The sequence below is a fragment of the Chiloscyllium punctatum genome, chromosome 11 (genome assembly GCF_047496795.1).
Source record: "Chiloscyllium punctatum isolate Juve2018m chromosome 11, sChiPun1.3, whole genome shotgun sequence".
Classification (NCBI taxonomy): domain Eukaryota; kingdom Metazoa; phylum Chordata; class Chondrichthyes; order Orectolobiformes; family Hemiscylliidae; genus Chiloscyllium; species Chiloscyllium punctatum.
Genome location: NC_092749.1, coordinates 111,888,930 through 111,895,063, shown reverse-complemented (window position 1 = coordinate 111,895,063; position 6,134 = coordinate 111,888,930). Strand labels below are relative to the sequence as shown.

Genomic DNA, 6,134 nt, shown 5'->3' with positions numbered 1-6,134 from the left:
GGTCATGTGACTTCCGACTTTGTCCACACCAGTCCAACACTGGCATCTCCACATCATGATTGAGAACAAACTATACATTTAAGAAAATGTATATTTCTCTCTCTGTCTCTCTCTCTCTCCCCACAGCCTGGCTTCTCCAGTGACTCTCAGCATATGTTCCCCTTCAAATTTCCAACATTCAGGGTATCAGCAATTTGTAAACTTAAGCTATTATTGTTGCAGAATGAGTCCTTCACATTATTCTGCAGGAGACATTTACATGGGAAGAAATTTCCTAAAGGTTTACCCAATGCATTTTGAAAGACTTCGATTTTAATCCAGTCACTGAAGTTCACTCACAAAATGGGATGTCTACACATTTCTCTTTATAAACGACAACAATATGAAAGCTAATTTTGCTGGAGAAACTCAACAGATCCAACATCACCTGTGGAGACAAAACAGAGTTAACATTTCAAGTAGATTGACCTTTCTTCAGTCTGAGTGACATGCTAAATTCTTCCAGCAATTTCTGTTTTACTTTGTTTCAGATTGCCAGCATCCACAAGTCCTCTGCTTTCAAATACGAACAACCTTTTTGCAACACTGTCTTTGCTCAATTCTGTGTAGTCACAAAAAATAATCCTAGACTGCACCTCTCAGTGGCAGCAGTGATTTGTATGTGATTAGGGCATTCAATAAGACTTGTCTATGACAAATGTGTGCCCACATCCAACTGTCACTTAATCTAAAGTACATTCAATTGTATGCAAGATTCCTCTTTACAAACTATAATCAAAAGCACAGCAGGTCAGGCAGCATCTGCGGAGCAGGAGAATCGACGTTTCGGGCATAATCCCTTCATCCCTTCATGCCCGAAACGTCGATGCTCCTGCTCCTCAGATGCTGCCTGACCTGCTGTGCTTTTCCAGCACCTCACTCTCGATTCTGATCTCCAGCACCTGCAGTTCTCACTTTCTCCAAACGATCATCAAAGCTTGGGCAAAATCCTTTGGTACATTCTTCTAAACTCCCTTTGCAATTGTAATATCACAGCATTTCTAAATGCAAGAATCTGCATGGATGGTGCATAATGGAGGATAATATCATAAAATGATTGTGCAGATATTGAACGAAATGCAAACTGTAGAAAGGAGGTGGGCATTGCTCTTAATTTATCTAAGTTCATATCACCAAGGAAATGTATAACAACAGACGGAAATGAGCTAAAGTGAAAATATTATCAACTTTTTTTTCAGGAGTGTGATGAAATAACAACAATGGTTCACATTGATGTAGCACCGGTAAGGTATGGCTCCCAGCACCTGTCAAGAGTGATTATCAACCAATCTTTAGCATGAACTTGATAAGGACACATTAGGACCATTCTGTGAGCAGAATCTTGGCAAAAATTATAGGTTTTGAACAGTGGAGTGGCATAGGCAGCGTCTGGGCTCTGAACCCGGAGCACGTCCACTCTGCCAGCTTTTCTTCTTTTTTCTTCTTTTCTTGTATTTTCTTTTTTTAGTTTTCTAGGTTTTTTTACTTACCTACTGGAGAGAGCTCAGTCGTGGAGGCAATGGCATTGGGGTCCGGAGTGGGGCAGCACCTGGGGTCCGGAGTGGGGCAGCGCCTGGGGTCCGGAGTGGAACTTTGGCACTGCGATGAGGCGTCTGGTAGCTGGGCAGAGCTCCAGCAATCAGCCACACTGCGGCATCATTGAGGGCCAGCGCAGTCAGAGGCTGCGGGAGAGCACGAGCCCTTGTGGGGAGTGCTAGCCCTTCATAGAGTCATAGAGCTGTACAGCATGGAAATAAACCCTTCGGTCCAAATCATCCATGCTGACTAGATGTCCTAAATTCAGCTCATCCCATTTGCCAGCATTTGGCCCATATCCCTTTAAACCCTTCCAATCCATATATCCATCCAGATGCCTTTTAAATGTTGTTATTGCACCAACCTCCACCACTTCCTCTGGCATCTCATTCCATACATGCTCACCCTCTGCGTGAAAAAGTTGCCCCTTAGGCCCCTTTTAAAGCTTTCCCCTCTCACCTCAAACCTATGCCCTTGAGTTTTGGATCCCCACACCCCAAGAAAAAGATCTATTTACCCTATCCATGGCCCTCATGATTTTATAAACCTCTTTAGGGTCACCCCTCAGTTTCCGATGCTCTAGGGAAAATAGCCCCAGCCTATTCAGCCTCTCCCTGCAGCTCAAACCCTTCAACCCTGGCAACATCCTTGTAAATCTTTTCTGAATCCCTTCAGTTTCACAAAATCCTTCCTATGGCAGGGAGACCAAATATTCCAATAGCAGCCTCACAACATTCTGTATAGTTGTAACATGACCTCCCAACTTCCTTGTGGGGAAAACCCAGCATTGAGTTTCTGAATACCCATGGCTAAAGAAAGGCAGTAGTGCTGAAGTTTTAATTTTATTTCTTTATTTTCCTACTTTATACCAAGAAGAACTGTAATATTGAACTTCTATCTTTTTCCCCCACTTTGTACCTTAGATTTTGTACCTAGTGACCTTTGTACCTAAGATGGCTGTGGGAAAGGTGACTCTGTAAGACTTTTCACTGTACTCATGTATCCCTGTACTTGAGTACATGTGACAATAAAATCTAACTCTAATTCAGTGTTTTGAAGAACACAGATTTTGAGAAACAGGTTCTGACAGGCAATTAAAGACAGGCATGTGCCTGTAAGGTCTGTTTTACCTAAACTATGTCTGACATTTTATTTTATTTGTTTAGTGAACGCAAATTCCCCAAAGCCAAGCAATTGCTTCCTCTTTCGCTGACCTTAAGGTGATGAGGGCACCACTTCATCTGCAGAAGGTACACCCTCAGCAAAGTACAGCTTTCTGCCTCTTCCACATGCACATGGGGTTTGTATTGAAGCCCCACGAGTGGCATTTGGCTGCATAGGGAACACAAGGTAAAAACAATGACTGCAGATGCTGAAAACCAAATACTAGATTAGTGGTGCTGGAAGAGCACAGCAGTTCAGGCAGCATCTAACGAGCAGCGAAATCAACGTTTTGGGCAAAAGCCCTTCATCATTTCCTGATGAAGGGCTTTTGCCCGAAACGTTGATTTCGCTGCTCGTTGGATGCTGCCTGAACTGCTGTGCTCTTCCAGCACCACTAATCCAGCACAGGGAACACAGCCTGTCCTGATCCTGTTTAGCAAGGACCACTCTTACTGTGGCGTACAAAGCCTGCCATTGGACAGATGAAATTTGTCACAAAGAACCGGGTGACTTTTTGTGTGACAATAGCAGGGAATGAATAATTCCTTTGTGCAAACAAAGTGAACAGTGATGAGAAACAGCCACATTGAATCGAAAAGTTGTTCTAAATAAGAAAATGGCAGAAAACCACTAAAGAGGAGGGATATACAAATCAATCTATACAGTAAGGTTCTCCGTTGTAATATGTACTGGCAATAAAAAAAAGCAATAAATTAGGGCAACTGAGGGGAGATTTGAGCAAATGCTTGTGATTCAGAAAGTTACAGCGAGTCCCAGACATGAAAATGAACATTTTAATCTCTGCTTGCAAAGACAACTAAAAATAAAGACTTGCGTTTCTGCACTGTTCTTCACAACCTCAGATCATTCCATTGACAGCCAATGAAGTAGGTTTTTGAGTGCAGCAACAGTTCTAAAGAAATGTGGCATTAACTTTACCCACAGGAAACTCCCACAAACTGCAAACTGCAATCTGATAGGATAATCTGTCTCATGATGTTGAGCGAAGGATAAATAATTGGTCAAGTGACTGTAGAGAAGGCCCAAGAGTTAACACCTCCAACTATACAGCTCGGCTCTTGTCCAGTACAGTCGGTTCCATTATAATGCAATAGTCCCGTTCTCATGCAATCCTGTGTTATAAGAAACTCGTGTAATAGCAGCACCATTTAAACTAATAGGGCCGGAATCACGAAGACATGCTTTAGAAACAGTGTTCCCAATTCGACAATTGTGGTTATAGTGAATCTGTGTTAACGAAATGTGTGTTATAGCAGAACAACCTGTACTGACCTGCAGGGTCAGCCTGGGATCTGTCAGGTTTTCTTGCTTGGACCGGAACTTAGACATGCAAGTTTTCAACTCAGATGTGAGAGACTACCCAGAACAGCAGATACATGGGAACACCACCACCTTTAAGTTCCTCTTCAAGTCACTTCACATCCTGGCTCGGAAATATATCACTGTTCCTCCATGGTCAGTCAGTCAAACTCTGGAACTCCCTCTCCAGTGGCATTGTGGGTGAATCTACACCGCAAGGACGACAGCAGTCCAAGTAGGCAGCTCACCACTAGGACCTACTCAAGGGAAATTAGGGATGGTCAATAAATGCTGGCCCATTGGTCACCTTGTGTTTGATCACGCAATGACGAACAGATGAAACTGGAGTCAGTTCCTGTCAGTTGTGGTGAACATGGAAATATTGAGGAAGGTGTGGATTTATTCATGCAGTCAACATGGATTTGTTAGACTTTACTTTCTTACTCCTAAGTGAAGATTTTGGAAAATCAATGAGTACATGTTACATGTAACTATTATTCTTAATGTACATGTACAATGTCGAATGACCTTGCTTTCTCTCTTACAGCCTTGTGTCAAGATGAAGTCACAGTAAGATGTTTCTTAAATAAATTAATATTTTTCTTACCTCAGCAAGCTCTGTAACTGTCCTTTAGCAACAAATGAGACCAAGAATATTACAGTATGGAGAAAGATAATGTGGTAAAATTTGTACTTATGGGGTTCAATTGCTAATGAATAGGCTTTATGTGAGAAACTCATTGCAAAAAGTAAGATAATAGGAATGTATGAGACTAATGCAAAAATACAGGATACTTAGGATCATGACAGCAAAGCTCAGGAAAAAGTAAATGTTCCTGAAATTATGAGGATGTGGTTATTGCTGTGCTGTAGGGGTCCATGTAGGAGCTTGTTAGAGGTGAAAGCTATTCTTTGCTTCCCAGATAAGATAAAAAGTGGTTGGGACTCCAGTTTATGGAGGCAATTGGTATACGCAGACAAATTTAGAACTGTTATATTGATTGAACTGTCCAAAAAAGACAACTTTCTAAGAGAAGGTCTTGTATCTATTTTCCAATCTATCCCGAAAATCCTTTGCTTAGAGTCATTGAGATGTAAAGCACGGAAACACACCCTTCAATCCAACTCAGTGATGCCAACCTGATATCCTAAATTACGTTAATCCCATTTGCCAGCATTTAGTCCATGTCCCTCTAAACCCTTCCTTTTCATGTTCCCATCCAGCTAACTTTTAAATGTTGTAATTGTACCAGCCTCCGCCACTTCCTCTGGCAGTTCATTCCATGCACACACCACTCGCTGCATGAAAAAGTTGCTCCTTATGTCCCTTTTAATCTTTGCCCTCTCACCTTAAACCTATGCCCTTTAGTTTTGGACTCCCCTATCCTGCGGAAAAACCTTTGGTTATTCACTCGGTCCATGCCCTTCATGAGTTTATAAATTTAGATAAGATTACCCCTCAGCCTCTGACACTCCAGGGAAAATAGCCCCAGTCTATCAGCCTCTCCCTTTGCTCAAGCCCTTCAATTACTATGAGCTACTCCACATGGAGCCTGGATCCCTGTCCTTGAGATACCTCTAGACACTGTTACTAATAGGAAATTGTTTCAAAATTCATCCTTTAAATAGAGGTAGGGAAGCACAGTGCCTCCTGTATCCTCTGCAATGTGGAGATCTGCTATCAACCCACTATCACAGAATGCTTACAGTGTAGATGGACGCCATTTGGCCCATCATCTCTGAGTTGGCTTTCTAAATGTTCAATCCCCGAACTGTCATTCTCCAGTCATCTCCCCATAAACTGCATATTCTTCCTTTTCAGTGTAATCCCATTTGCTCCAACTGATTCTGCCTCCACCACAGATTCAGACATGGCATTCCAGATTCTAGCCAATCACTGCATGAAAAGCCTTTCCTCATCTCACTTCTGCTCTTTTTAATCAGATACTTTAAATGTGTGCTCTCTCATTCTTGATCCTTTCCCAAGTGGGAGCAGTTTCTCCCTATCTACTCTGTCCAGACCCCTCATGATTTTGAACCCCTTGCTCAAATCTCCTCTTGCCTTCTCTTCTCCA

General features: G+C 42.3%; 1 protein-coding gene across 1 annotated transcript in view; it reads left to right on the top strand.

The window, feature by feature from the left end:
- plek (pleckstrin) overlaps positions 1 to 6,134 on the top strand; it is a 137,515-nt gene that overhangs the window by 78,969 nt on the left and 52,412 nt on the right. The gene's annotated exons all lie outside the window — the stretch shown is intronic.